The 15,270-nt window shown below is 56.2% G+C and overlaps 1 long non-coding RNA gene across 4 annotated transcripts in view; it reads left to right on the top strand.

The window, feature by feature from the left end:
• The window catches only part of LOC127491297 (uncharacterized), a 39,567-nt gene that overhangs the window by 9,315 nt on the left and 14,982 nt on the right, over nt 1-15,270 (top strand). For all 4 annotated transcript variants that reach the window (XR_011384233.1, XR_011384232.1, XR_011384231.1 and 1 more), the window contains one exon: nt 11,602-11,769. This is a non-coding gene — a long non-coding RNA (uncharacterized lncRNA). The remainder of the gene's footprint in view (nt 1-11,601; nt 11,770-15,270) is intronic.

Raw genomic sequence — 15,270 nt, 5'->3', positions numbered from 1 at the left:
GGGGGCCGCGGGCCGGGGCCGCCCCTCCCCCTCGCCGGCTGGCTCCCGGGGTCCCTGCCCGGCCGCCCCTCTCCCGGGGAGCTGCGCCGCCCGTGACGTCTGCGGACACGCGGCCGCCACCGCGGGGGAGGGGCGGGCGGGCAGGGGGCGCCGGGCCAGCCGCCCGGGGCGAGGCGCGCCATTTCCTTTCCGCGCGCGGCGCGACCGAGGCGGCGGCGGCGGCACAGGGCTCCCTCCCCGCGACTCGGAAGCCTGTACCCCGGGCGGCCCCCTGGGTCCCCGCGCCTGCCGCCCCTTCCTCCTCCTCGCCCTCTCCGCCTCCCCTTCCTCTTCCTCCTCTTCCCCCGGCGCCCCGCCCGTCTCCTCCTCCTCCTCGACCATTTCCCGGCTCCTAGGAAACCGAGCGCAGAGCCTCCAGCGCGCCCGGCCTGCACTGCGCCCCCGCCTGGCTCCCGGGACGCCCAGGCCAGAGCCAGGCTCCGGCAGGAGGGCGGGTGCGCTCCGGCCCGGAGCCGCGCCGGGGCCCCGATCTGGACTCCGGCCGGGCCTGGGCTCCCTCTAGCGGCCTCGCTCCCAGGGGGCGCGGGGGCGCGGGGGCGCGGGCGGCCTCCCTGCACCCGGGGACCCGGCGCGCCGAAACAGCGCCCGGACCGCGCTGCCGTGTAACTTCTGCACCCGGGAATAAGCCGAAACTTTCCTCCTAAGGGAAGGTTTTTATTTTTATTTATTTATTTAGAGCTCGAACTACGGGAGAAGGGGGAAATTTTCTCATTAAAGTTACATCCCTGCAGTTAGTTCAATTACTTGATATATGCAGAAAATGTTGTAAATTTATAGATTTAAATAGCTTACAAAGATGCCGCAGGCCCCATCAGTTAATTTCCTTAATTTATGGATTTTTAGCTGCTCCTAGAACCGAAAGGGACCCAGGAAGTAGGTCAGGGATCCGTGCAGTGGCTGCAGCGCGGCCCACGGGCTGTCCACTCCGCTCCCCACGCCCTGGCTCCCAGAGCTGCCGGCCCCCAGCTCTGGCCAGGCGGCACCGGTAGTAGGCTAGGCACCCCGGCCGGTCCAGCCCTGTGACCGACTGCGCCAATCTCCGCAATGTTGGCAGGGGCTAGGAACAGCAAAGGCCCCCAGCTAAGCACATCCCCCACCCCATGCCACACCCCCGTCCCCCGCAGACCCAAATACATGAACCAAGAGTCCAGATATTGTGACCCCTCGCCCAGGCTGGCTGGAATCGCGGGACAGGACACCGCCAGCGTCAGGACAGAGCCTTCTGTCTGCCAGGGCCTTCCGGGAGGGGCGCAGGGACCCTCTGAAATACTACTAGAGACTGTTCCCCTCGGTGGCGGCCAGAATGTCTTTGTTTTGTGTTCCATACAGATGAATATATACATATAAATTAATACTTAAAAGATTGGTACAAACTCGGCTGTTTCAGGAAGCCACTTGGCAGTGTGGTTAGTATTGGTATTCATGTTTTAACATTTCTTTTCCCACTAGATGAAGTTTCTAAGATTTGCAAGGTACATGTCAAGGACGGGTGTATAAATGGATTTTTATTTATTCACAACTCCAAGACTAATTGCTTCTCTTTGCCTCAAGGCCGGGAGATTGGTTTGAATATGACACTTCAAAAGTATTCATGGAACTACAGAGTTACTAAGTGTCATTGTTTAGGAGACAAATCTCACCGTGCTACCGGTGACCCTGAGAACAGGATGTCCCACGTTAGTTTAAATTCCTACGTGTCTTTTTTTCTTAAGAGTTTCACTTTATACCAATATATTAAAAATGCACAGTTTAATTGAAACAAGAGCTGACCATTTGGAAGGACCTTGATTTCCCAATATGCTGGGGACTTTTGTTTTCTTATTCCCAAGTCCTTTTCTGAAAGAGCCGAACTTTGTACATGTCATGAAGAAGAGGCAGTTCGGGTCATAATTTATTCTCGAGCGTTTTAAAAGTTCCTGAGTAAATGTCAGCCATCTCTCACATTGAGAGACTTGGACTTGGACAGTGACGGGCATTCAATGATCTGTGGTGTAGATAATACAAGGGCGGTGCAATTTTCAATTGAAGATGTATAATTAGGATGGAAAGCATACAGAAACATCTCAAGGAATACATCTTGTTTCATTACTGCTGACCAAGAGACAAAAATTAAATGTGAATCTAATCAGAACTTGCTGTATCATTACCACTTCACTAGCACTTACACCATCTCGTCCACAGTCTGAAAAGCAGACTCAAGGCTGTGTTTGCTTTGAGGTCGTTCGTGTTGTCCCACAAGGCACAAGGCAGGTCACTTGCAAGATGCAAAGCCAAGGGCAAGGGGTGGGTGTTCAGCGCAGTCCACACATCACATGGGGCACCCGCATCCACATTGAAGGCCTGAGTTTGAGTTCCTGCTCTGGCTCCTGACCCCAGCCTCCTGCTGATGTGCCCTGTGGGTGATGGCTCAAGTAGCTGTGTCTTTGCCACCCATATGGGAAGCTCCAGAGCGAGAGAGAAAGAGAGAGGGAGAGATCTTCCATAGGCTGGTTCCTTCCCCCAACTGGCCGCAGCAGCAATGTCTAGGCCAGGACAAAGGCAAAAGCCAGGAACTCCAGCCTGGTCTCCCACAAAGGTGGCGGGGGCCCAAGTACTCAGGCCATCTTCCGCTACCTTCGCAGGTGCCCTAGCAGGAAGCTGGATCACAAGCAGAGCAGGCGGCACTCCAATATGGGATGCCAGGGTCACAAGCGATGGCTCCACCCACCGCACCACAATGCCAGCCCCTTGGCCTCTGCCTTTACCCCAGGAATCCCTTCTACCCCACTCCTGCTTCCTGGGTAAGACCCTGGAGAACCTAAAGACTCAAGGGAGCCATGAAATATGGGGCTGCTAGGGCCTCCCACACACCAGATCGCCTGCATTTGAAGAGAGTAGAACAAAACTGGCCAGCACTCACTGAGCTCTGCCCCCGGGCACCTTGCTCAGTCGGCACTCCTGCTCTCTGGTGTGGGCAGGAAGACACGGCCCTCTCCAGGTGCTGCAGGTCCCCCTCCTTCTTACCTTCTACCTGCAGCCTAGGTGTGCTGCTAGAACCAAAGTAACCTGCCCTCCGTGGACCCAATACTGCTGTGAGATCCAAGAGACGAGGTTGACCCAGGACCTCGTGAGTGGGAACCTCAGTGTGGTGGCCTGAGGATGGGTCTGCATTAAGCCATTTCCCCAAGAGATAGTTCTGTGTTCTCCACAAATTCTGAAGAATCGCTGAATTTGGGAGTGGGTGGTGAAGGCTCCCAAGTCAGAATGGCTTTATGGTCTTTGAAATAGCGCATGGGAGGCAGAACCCTGTAGTTAACTTGGTGGTTCAGCATAAACGAGCATTCAAGGACTCAGGCCTCCACTTCTCTGCCATGTTCATCACCAGGGCCCTCCTAAGGCCATCTCTTCCCAGGGCTCAGCACAGTGGAGCTAAAAGCTTCATACCCACCCAGACACCCACGGAGAACAGCTCTCCTTGTCTCATCCTATTGGCTGAAACTTGGTCACCTGCCGACTTTAAGGCAATTACTAGGAAGGCGATGACCCTTGACCCATCACGGTTAGCCTCTGGGCTGGGTAGGTGGTTCTCTGGAGCCCTCCGTGGTGGGTGGGTGGGTGGTGGTAGTGGTGGTGGTGGTGGTGTAGGGGAGAAGGTGGGTACTGACCAAAGTCAGGTTGTTGCTGGGAGAAGGGGAGGATGGAATTTGTGTTCATGGCTGGGGGCCCCAAAGTCTGAGAGCCATTGAGCAGAACCCTGAGCTGGAACCAAGCTGCAACAGCACCTCCAGGGAGGCTTAGCACTGCCCTGGCCTCTCTGGTCTTTCACCCACACCCGCAGGAGAAACCAGACCTAAGGGTGGGGTGGTGGGACAGAGCATAGCTTCTCCCAGGCCTTGAAGCCAGGCCACAGCCTCCAGGGCCTCCCCTCTGGGTTCCCCTGGGGCTCATTCCACTCTGCTGAGCTGCAGTGCTGGAGCCCTGAGGCCTCCCAGGAGCCCCTTAGGGCAATGGGGGTGGGGTGGGGCTCTTCGCCATCAGCTGCGCCTGGTGAGCAGCAGGGCCATGGATCTCCATCCAGGCCCCGTGCCTGGCACTGGGAAGAAGACCAAGGACCCAGAGCCCTTGCCATGCAGCCAGGGAGGCTCAGGAGACCCCTCCCCACGTGCTCCACTAGGAGCACAGCGTCAACCTTGAGTCCTGCCTGTGACCCACCTGGGGCTCTGCAGACGCACTTGTGAGGGTCCCAGGGGGTGCCCCGCGAAAGGAGCTTGGACAGCAAGGAGAGCAGCCTTGGGTGGGTCAGGAACCCTGTTCGGGGCTCTTCCCTCGGCCTAAAGACCAAAGCCTGGCACTTGCCCCTTTCCTTGTCACAGGCAGTTCCTTCTCCTTGGGCCTGTCCCGGCCGTGAACTTGGAAGTCTGTGGAATCCAGCCAGGTGACGTTGGGCTTCACTGCTGCCAGTGTCGGTGTCCTCTCATATGAGGTGGGGACCCTGACAGTGCCCACCATGGGGAGTTAAATGTACTGAGGTACACAGAGAACTCAGCCCAGCCAAGCCCAGCCGAGGAGAACCGCTCAGCCAGAATGAGGTACCCTTAAACGGGCCACAGCCACCTTCCTCCCCGACCTGCAGGAGGCACTCGGGGAGGGGAGAGGATGGAGACTCCTTTGAGTGCCCCCCTGACTCCCAGAACTGGGGCTTAAGGCCTGGTGATGGAATAATTGAGATAAACTTGTGCACCTGAAGGGGGAGAATGTGCAATTTGCCCCACATTTAAAGATAAAGTACAAGACTTCAGGGAGAGATCCTGCTTGCTTTGGGCTGGGCCCTTGGGGTGGAGCCAGGAGGTCCTCAGGGCCCCAGAGGCCAAAGGCAGCACAGCTCCAGGGAGAAGCCCCCCGGGGTAGAGGTGCTGGTGGGAAAGACTTTCTTTTTCAAGCTGTGAAATGCTTTGCTGCCTTCTAAAGAATGTATATAAAAATACTAATAAAGAATGCATGATCATTGTAAGAAAATAAATAAGTCACAGTATAATGTACAAAAGAGAAACAGAAGTCCTGTTTCGCCTCCCAGAGGGAAGTGTGTCACTGATTACTTGGTATTCGTCCATTCAGTCTTTCCTATTCTCACACAACACACACACACACACACACACACACGCACATACATACATAAACAGAGCTGCAGGTGCAGTGGCTCAGACATGCAGATGTAAGGTACACGCACTAACAGAAACAAGCAGAGCCACACACATACATGATGCTTTGAAAGTTCATGAAAAATGAAATTAAAATAGTTTTTCTGGCACAAAAAATAGAAATCCTTGTAGTTCTTTCATATTGCACATTTCTCATGAACTTTCTGAAGATGGCCTTACACAGCTGCACACACACACACACATGCTACACACACGTGTTGTTTGGACAGGACGAAGGGATGCACACAGAGGCACAAAGACACAGGTGCGCACACGCCTGAGTGCACAAACACACATTGATTTTTTTATATATTGAATCAAACTCTTCCTCCTCATTCAGTCTGTCTTTCCCACATGGTATATTTCAAAATGCAGAAAGCATAACACTCAGACACCCAGATGTCATAAATGCTGCCATTTTAACTACTGGCTTCAGATCTCTCTTTCAAAAGAAAACAACATAATGCAGCCCAGTAGAGACCCTTCCCTTCTCTCGCAGTGGAATCTGCTACCAAGGACTCCTGGGCACACAGTCACACTTTCCACAGCACAGAAATGCATCCATAAACAACACACACATCTGCCAGTGTTGCAACTCGCACATAAGTGGCAAGGAAGCAGGTAGCTGCCGGCCCCTGATGTTCCCCTCTCGCTTTTCTCCAATGCCTGGGCACCCTGACTGCCGCTGGTCGAAAAGGACGCTGGGAGCCCCATCCCTCCACAGCTCTCCTCCTTCCCCCGCTCCTCCCTTCCTTGTCCTCTCTCTCCCCTCCTCCCCCTCCACTTCCTTCCTTTTCCCCCTCCTCACAGCCCCACCCCCACCTCTCTCCCTCCCTCCCCTCCACCCGTAGGCAGGCAAGCCTGGCTGAAAAGCTGCAAGTTCACCCAAGGAAGTACAAAAAGAAAAGGCATCTTGGTATATTTCAGTAGTGTCTCCCTCTATGAATTTTCACAGTTCTGTTTTCCCTCTTAGGTCCCTCATCAATCTAGAATGAACTTTGGCTTCCTGTTTGAAGTCTGGACCTGAAAAAGCATTTATTTTTCAAAATGGTTAGCTAGTATTCCTGATGCATCAGCTGATAGAAATTTCATAGGAGGATTTTGACTGAACTGGGGGGAGACTTGAGGGCTTTATGAGAAGACAGATAAGTTGTGAAAAATTGAAACACTGATTCTTCCAGTAATTAGAACTAATTACAAATGAATGCCCCCACACCCTGGTGATCTCATTCCCCTGGTATGTGTGACAGGTTCAATCACTGATTCAATTTTACCCCTTGCCCCCGGGGGTGCCTGGGGACAGCAATGACATCCCCGACACAGCCTCAGGGTTGGTGGAAAGACCCCCAGCTGCTGCTGCTGGTGGCTTCACCAAAGGCAGGTGACCGGATAGTGGCTAAGCAGAGGCTTCTAGTAGCTTCTATGGATGAGTTTACCTCTTGGCATTCTGCTCCCACAGGAAGAAAATCCTCTAGCTGTCCCTGGAGACTCTAGAACTGCTTATTGAAAATGCTTATGATGAGCCCAGAGGCATTGTGTCTGTATGACCCACGGCAATACATGGCTCTGTGTGTGTGTGTGTGTGTGTGTGCGCAGTCATTCCGGATGATATACATGTTATTCTGTGACTGATAATTACATAGTACATATACTGCAGGTATTGTACCAAATTGTGTGAGTGTTTATCATCTCTCGCTGCCCGCCCCTAAGGATTTCAGAGTGTAGGAGCACCACTCTTATCAGAGGTCGAAACACTTGGAAGGTATAAATCAGCTATCGATGGTTCACGAAAATACCCCATATCCTTCCTCCTTCACCAGCGGTCTTCAAAAAGTTCAGGAACAATGCAGAGTATGCATGGACTCTGAAAATGTTTTGCTCCAAATTCCACTTCCCCAGACTTTCTGAAATGCCCCCATGTACCTTCATAAAGACCTGGAAGGCCCGGCCCTTGTCTGCAATTCCCAGATTCCATGGAGAAGCGTCCTGGAATGTGGTGGCCGGGACGAGCTGGCCCTGGCCAACCCGCCTCTGTCAGCACACCTGGCCCCTAACCGCCTGTCTCCCCCGCGGGGCCCTCAGGGGTGCGCGCACACACATCCAAGCTTGTACACCCAGCCCCTGGCCACACGCCCTCCAGCCTGGCCACCTCGGGCCTCAGGTGCAGCTCTGCTGGGTACTGTCACCTCGGACAGTGACCCCAGGAAGAGGACGGGGAAGGCCCTGGGGACGTGAGGCCATCGCAGGGGCCCAGGCCCTGCAGTCCATGGGGGCTGTGTCTTCTCGCCCAGGACTTTGATTCTTTCTGCAGAGTTGCCTTTGCCTGCTCCCCCTCTCCCCCTCTCTCCCTCTCTCCCTCCCTCCCTCTCTCCCTCCCTCTCTCCCTCTCTCCCTTTTAGAGAGCACAAGTGAGCAAGCTTCCATTTGCTGTTCACTACCCAGATGGCTACAACACCCAGCGCTGGACCAGGATAAAGCCAGGAGCCAGGAGCTTTTTCTGGGTCTCCCATGCAGGTTGCAGGGACCCAACCCAGGCCATCTTCTGCTACTTTCCCAAGCCATAGCAGAGAGCTGGATTGGAAGTGGAGCAGCTGGGACTCGAACCCTATGGGATGCTGACGTCACAGGTGGCAGTGTTTCTTGCTTTGCCACGGTGCCGGCCTGACCTTGCCCTTTCAAAGGCCCAGTCCGTTGGCCTCACGTCCATTTAAGTTCTCTGCCACACACAAACCTGAACCTTTCGAGGCGTCCCCCTCAGCCTCTCCCCCATCTCTCTCACCCCTCCTAGCAGACGGAACATGCAGAGTGGTCTACACTTCCTGTCTCCCCCAGCTTCCGGCTCCCAGGGGAAAGTTCCAGGTCCTGCTGGCCTGGTTCCCATAAGCCTCTTTGTCAGTCACCAAGGGCCTTTCTGTCCTCTCCTCAGCCTCCGGCTGCCTGAGGAAGAAGAGGAGGAGGCAGAGGAGGAAGAGCAGGAAGGGGAGGAGGGGGAGACAAGGAGAGCGTCTGGCGCTGCCTGGGAACCGCCCCCCTCTCTTCCTCTGGGGGCCCCTGGGGGCATGGTCCCTCGCAGAGTCCTGGCCAGCCCACAGGTCCTGGATGAGGAGGGAGGAGACAGCTTTCAGGCCTTTGAGGTTTTAGGGACATTTGTTTTGCAGCACAAGTTCACCCAGGCTGTCAGTCCCCTTTGCTGGCCTGTCCCTGTCTGCCTGGCCATCCCTAGGCTGCCTTCTCCTTCCTCCTCCCTACAGAATCGCAGGTGGCCGTGCAGCGCCAGCGGCTCCCAGGCCACACCTCCCCCCACCTGCAGACCGCAAGGATGTTGAAACCTGCAAGTGCAGACCAGGATATGTGATCTTTCCTCCTCCTCCCCTGGCCTCCCAGTGTCACCACCCAGTGCACCTGCCACTGAGCACCGCAAACCGGAACCTGGGACGCAGCTGGAACCTCCATCTTCCTCTCTTCTGTCTTCCTTGCCCACCTCGAGCCCAGCAGCGTGACTCCTCGGACCTGCGCTGCCATCATCTCCCACCTGGGTGCCCTCTCTCGGGCCTCTTTGCTTTCCCTCTCTCCCTTACCATCTATTTTCCCTCTAGCAGCTGCAGAGGGCTTTTCAAAAGGTCACAGAACCGCTTCACGTCTTGCAAGGTCTCCCTCGTTCTCTAATACCATGATTATTCCAGCCATAGCCTTCTTCCTCCCCTGTTGCCCCGCTGCAGGCTGAGCTCCCCGCCAAGCAGACTGGGGTGGACGTTAGCATGCGGGGGTCTAGTTGGGGAGGGGGGTCCTTCCTACATCAATGTCTGACCAAGGGGGAAAGGCAAGCATGTGAGCAGAAGGTGGGCTCTCACGCAGTCTCAGCAGCGGCTTCAGCCGACCCCACCAGCAGCTCCCCCACCCGGAGTGAGTGAGGTGGGCTCTCTGTCCCCACGCTGATTGTCGGATGTGGGCCTTGACCTTGGGCAGTCTCCAAAGGCTGAAAGCTTTGTGCAGGCAGCACTTCTGGAAGCTGGGTCACACGTTCCCCATCACTCAAGAGGAATGGGGCTGGTGCACTCCAGTGTCCAACCCATCCCAACGCGTGCATGGCTCGCTCACGCCCGTGTCTGCCCATGCTCTCAGGAAGCGGCTCCCCTGCGGTCCAGAGCGCCTCTCCCTGGCAGAATATGGAACAGGATGGCTGAGCTTAGCCACAGCCTCCGCTGCTGCCCTGGCTCCTGAGGCTGTGGTGGAAACTCATCCACTCTCCACAGTCCGTTCTGGTCTCCAGCTGCCCTGGTCTCCCTGGCTATGCCGATGGAGTCGCCAAGTCCTCATCCCCAAGGGGTCTGAGACCTTGGCCACCCGGACCTTCTCAGATCAGAGTTGCCCCTCCTGCCCGCTGAGTGACGGACTTCCAGGAAGCACCAATGCGGATTAATCAGGCACCGAGCAGACTCCTCCCTGCCCCCCCTGTAGAGTAAACGCCACCTCTGGGACCATCAGGGACCAAGATGGGGACCTTTCAGGCCTGCCCGTTCCTTGACACAAGGAGCCTCAAGTGCCTGGGCAGCAGCCATGACTGCAGGTCGGTGGGACTCTGGATGGAGGCACTGCTCAGGTGGGGCCCAGCGCGTGGCGATGGAGGCCAGATTCCCCAGGCGGGCCCGCAGGAGTGATGGCGAGCAGAGCACTGCTCCCTCTACCGCGTGGCTCCTGGACCCCGGGTTCCTATCAGGCGGTCTATTCCTTTGCTCTTGCTACTGTATCAAACTGTTGCAGACTTGATGAGTGGAGACAACATAAATCCCTTATGTCAGAGCTCAGAAGGTCACGGGTCTCACTGGGCTACAGTTCAGGAACAGACAGGGCTGAACCCTTTCCAGAGGCTCTGGGGAGAAGCCGCTTCCCTGCCCTTCCCAGCTGCCGGAGGGTTCCCCCTGATCAGCGTCAGTGAAGCCCCGTGCAGTCTTTCTCACGCTGCTTCACTCCCACACGGAACCTCCACTGTCCTCCTGACTTAGAAGGACACTTGGGATTACACGGGGCCCACTCGGGAAACCCAGGCCCTTTTTGTTTTTTAATTAATTATTTATTTATTTATTTGAAAGGCAGAGTTAGAGAGAGAGAGAGAGAGAGAGAGAGAGAGAGAGAGAGAGATCTTCCATCTGCTGGTTCACTCCTCAGATGACCACAACAGCCAGGGCTGGACCAGGCTCAAGCCAGGAGCCAGGAGCTTCATCCAGGTCTCGCATGCAGGTGCAGGGGCCCAAGCACTTGGGCCACCCTTCTCTGCTTTTCCCAGGCCATTAACAGGGAGCTGGATCGGAAGTGGAACAGCCGGGCCATGAACCTGCGCCCACATGGGATGCTGGCATTGCAGGTGACACCTTACCCGCTGCACCACAACATTGGCCCCAATCCAGATCCTTAACTTTATCACTCCCTGCCTGCATGGTTCCTTCTGCCATGAAAGGTAACATATTGACAGGTCCTGAGAGCCAGGAGGCAGACATCTCACAGCGAGAAGGCCCTCACTCTGCATCTCACACAGGGGCAGAACCCTGTCAACCTACTGTCCGTTTAACTAGAGGTTGGGACCTCATCTTTGCAAAATAGCACCACTGAGCTGGCCCTTTAGCTGTGCATCGTATGGACTTTCCCATGGCTTTATCAGATGTGCAGGTTCAGGGTGGCGCCACAGGGGATGGCAGGTCACCAGAGCCTCTGTGGTCATGTGCTCACCTTCACCCCTTCTTTGCTGTGAAGTGACTCCTGGATGTCGCGTGGAGTCCTGCACTGATGGATCAAACACTCATAAGCTCTCGGTCAGTGGTCTGGCTCAGGCTGTGGCAGGAAAGGCCGCCCCATACTCACAATGTGTGTCTATTCCTAACAAAGTCAGTCATTGCCTCTTCCAGGATGAAAGGGGCTGCTCTGGTTTGAATGTATGCTTCCCGGTTTGTGTGTTGGAAACCGTACCCAAGGCAGCAGTGGGGGCAGACAGGAACTCTAAGAGGCAGTTAGGGGCCAGCGCTGTGGCACAGCACGTAAAGCTGCTGCCTGCTGTGCTGGTATCCCCTATGGGTGCCGGTTCGAGTCCCAGCTGTTCCACTTCCCATTCAGCTCTCTGCTATGGCCTGGGAAAGCAGTAGAAGATGGCCCAAGTCCTTGGGCCCCTGCACCCACATGGGAGACCCAGAAGGAGCTCCTGGCTCCTGGCTTTGGATCAGTGCAGCTCCTGCCATTGCATCCAATTGGGGAGTGAACCAGCGGATGGAAGACCTCTCTCTCTCTCTCTCTCTCTCTCTGCTTCTGCCTCTCTCTAACTCTGCCTATCAAATCAATCAATCAATCTTTTTTTTTTTTTTTTTTTTTTTTTTAGAGGCAGTTAGGTCATGAGAGCTCTGCCCAGGGACTGGACGAACGCTGCTCTCTCAGCAGCGGGTTTGCTCTCAGGAGGCGGAGTTCCAGGAGAGAGATGAGCTCATCCCTGTCACCCTTCTGCCTTCCGCCACGGGACAACGCGGTACGAGGGCCCCACACCAGAAAGGTAAGAAATAGATCTGTGTTCTTCATCAGTCACCCTGATGGGTGATCTGCTGTCGCGGCACTAGGGACCCGAGGGCGCAGCGTGTCAGCAAGCGACTGGTATCCTCAAGCAGCGCTGTGCTATTGGACTCAGAGTGGGTCTCTGCTGCTGGAACACTGGGCATCGGGCGGCGGCAGCAGCTGGAGCAGCCTCAGCGAGCAGACCCGGGCTGTTAGGCCCGTTCGTAGCCCTGGCCCTACCACCACGGTGCCTCTGCCTCTCGCTCTTTGCTCCAGCAGTGACGAGGCTGACCGCAGGAGCTGGCTGATGTCATTGGCTGGCTCATTGTGTTTTCTTGGTTGATGGGTGCCTCTCTCATGAGGGATGCCCCAGCGGGCCTTAACCAGTGAGGCAGTCATAGTCACACGCTGTGCCAAGCCCCATCCACGTGACTTCTCCTGGTCCTCTAGTCTTCCCTTCGCAAGATCTCTACCTACCTGGCCAAGCCCTGAGTCCATTCATATTCCGGCCATAGGCCACTGCCCTTCCCACCAAAGTGGGTGACTTTGGCCTAAAGCCACAGCCATGGTGAGGACGCCCCTCTTTCCAGGCCACCGCTGTGTGGCGCTGAAGTGCGGACGCCACCTGTTTGTTTGTTTTTTTTATTTTTATTTATTTTTTTATTTTTTATTTTTTTGACAGGCAGAGTGGACAGTGAGAGAGAGAGACAGAGAGAAAGGTCTTCCTTTGCCGTTGGTTCACCCTCCAATGGCCGCCGCGGCCGGCGCGCTGCGGCCGGCGCACCGCGCTGATCCGATGGCAGGAGCCAGGAGCCAGGTGCTTTTCCTGGTCTCCCATGGGGTGCAGGGCCCAAGCACCTGGGCCATCCTCCACTGCACTCCCTGGCCACAGCAGAGGGCTGGCCTGGAAGAGGGGCAACCGGGACAGAATCTGGCGCCCCGACCGGGACTAGAACCCGGTGTGCCGGCGCCGCTAGGCGGAGGATTAGCCTATTGAGCCGCGGCGCCGGCCCTGTTTGTTTGTTTGTTTGTTTTTTAACCTGCTTCCGCATCTGAAGCCAGCACACCTGTGATGCAAGCTCTGGCTTTTTCCTGTCTCATTAGCCAGCTGTACCCCGACCAGCGCAGGCTCCTGGCCCACGCAGCCCATGCCTGATCGTAGATGCTCCACTTCTACCTCACCCAGGCTGCTGCTGGGTCCACTTGACCTTAGACCTGGGAGGTCTCGGAGCCCGATGGTGGTGTGTGGCTGCAGCTGCGTTTTCCCGTGTGTGTCCCAGTCTGGCTCTCCGCCTGTACCACACCAGGAGCTGCTTGTGACGCTGCATGAACACTGTCCCTGGGACGGAACTTCAAGTCTGCCTTGGAATTCTCCCTCTGGGTCTTGTCGCGGACTCCTCAGAGTGTCTTCCCCCATCACGGCAACCCCCAAAATTAGAGGGTGCCTCTGGAACACATGGCCCAAGACACACAAGCCAGGGAGGAGTGGTCTGGACTTGGCTCAAAGTTGACAGCGATTCTCATGTCCTTGTCTGGGGTCTGGGGTCTGGGGTCTGGGGTCTGGGGTCTGGAGTCCTCTCTGAACCCAGAGAGACCAGCCTAACTGCGTTTCCTCGTGAGAGGCAGGAGGTGTGCGTCGCCACTGCTTCTCCCTTACTCAGGATATCCTGGTGCGGCCCCTGAAACATCACTGGGGCTAAACTGGTCCCTAGTGCAGGATCGGCCCCCACAGCCCACCTGGCCACTACTTAGGGATCGAGTGGCCACATGGGCAGGGGAAGCCCAGGACTCCATAAGGGAGGAGCTGCAGACACGTGGAAAGTTCACGACTCTGACGGTTGTGGATCGGCAGGGAGGGGCTGTGAGGCTGGAGTGAGTGGGGGTGGGAGCTGCTCGGTACCGGAAGCCTCTCCTGGGCTACAGGAGCCCTACCAGGCAGGGAGCAGGGGAGGGGTTCTTGTAGCCATCACGGCAGGCATTTCCTGCAGGAATGGAGGCGCACTAGCCCTTCCCCGGGGAGGCAGGGCCGGGAATGGGCCACTTCCGCTAGCTCAGAGTGTTCAAGTCCTGGCGACTCAGCTGTGCCAACCCAAAGGCGAGGGTGTGTGAGCTGGAGCCAGCCGACCTGCCTCCGTCAACACTTTCATCCCAGAAGCATGGCCATCCTGAGGGTCTCAGCTCCCTGCCCCTGAGCTCCAGAGACCAGCGGCTCCTTCTGCCTACCCAGCAGGCCCTCTGGCTTCACACTGGACTCCTAACTGTGCTCAGCCTTTGGTTACCTCTTGGGAAAGTGATGGTCAAGGGTGGCAAGGCCACCTGATCCTACCGAGGTTGCTTTCTCCTGATCTTTCTGGAATGCCTCGTACGCTGCCTCGGTGACCACACTTCCATGGGTTAAACCATCCCCAGCCACCAGGAGTGACAGCTTTCACAACTGCACATGTCCGTGTCACCTACCACTGCAGTCGGGCAAGCAAGAGGGCGGGCCAGGTGCCCAAGTTCCGGCCGGCACCTGCTCTCTCCCAGGCTGCTGCAGGCTGGGTCTCTCGGGGAGCAGAACCTCATGGGTGGGAGTGCCCAGGGCACCCTTGGGAGGCCCTCCCAGGACCCAGCTTTGCGAGAGGAGGCAGAAGAAGCTGGAGCTGGGCTGTGGCGCTGTATTAGCTTCTTCTCGCTGCTGTGACAGGAAGCGCGGATGTTCTCACCGTTCTGAACTGCAGACCGTTCTCACCGGTGTGCAATTCAGAAGCCTCAATGGGTCAGCAGGGCTGTGCTCCCTCAGAGGTGCCAGGAAAGATGTGTTTCCGCGCCTGTCCCAGCTTCTAGAAGCTTCCTGACTTCCCTGGGTCAAGGCTCCTTCCTTCCCGTACTCCTATCCCTGTTTCTGCTGCCCCCTGCCCTCTCTCTAGGCCCCTTGTGGTCACGAGATGCCCCCCTCCCCAGGTACCCAGGTCATCCTTCATATCCCAGATCCTCCCTCTCAGGTCCCAGGGGCTAGGGTGCAGAATCTTTGGACGCCATTGTTTTGTCTATGCCAGAAGCCATCTTTAAAGAGTTACAGATTTCTTTGGAAGGCAGAGTTATATGGAGAGGGAGAAACAGAGGTGGGGGGAGAGAATCTCCCATCTGCCAGTTCATTCCCCACATGACCAAGACAGCCAGGGCTGGACCAGGCTGAAGCCAGGAGTCTGGAACTCCACCTGGGTCTCCCACAGGGGCCATCTTCAGCTGCTTTTCCAGCAGGAAGCTGGACTGGAAGAGGAGCAGCCAGGACTCAAACCAGCGCTCATGTGTTGCAAGCGATGGCTTAACCCGCTGTGCCACAATGCTGGTACCATAGACACAATCTTTAAAAAAAAAGATTTGTTTTTTAAAAAGTTTATTTATTTAAAAGGCAGAGTTATGGAGGGAGGAGGAGAGACAGAGACAGGTCTTCCATCCACTGGGTCACTCCCCAAATGGCTGCAATGGTCAGGTCTGGGCCAGGTGGAAGCCAGGAGCC

The sequence above is a fragment of the Oryctolagus cuniculus genome, chromosome 18 (assembly GCF_964237555.1).
Source record: "Oryctolagus cuniculus chromosome 18, mOryCun1.1, whole genome shotgun sequence".
Taxonomy (NCBI): domain Eukaryota; kingdom Metazoa; phylum Chordata; class Mammalia; order Lagomorpha; family Leporidae; genus Oryctolagus; species Oryctolagus cuniculus.
The sequence above is the reverse complement of the archived record's forward strand: the minus strand, read 5'-3'. Positions and strand labels throughout refer to the sequence as shown.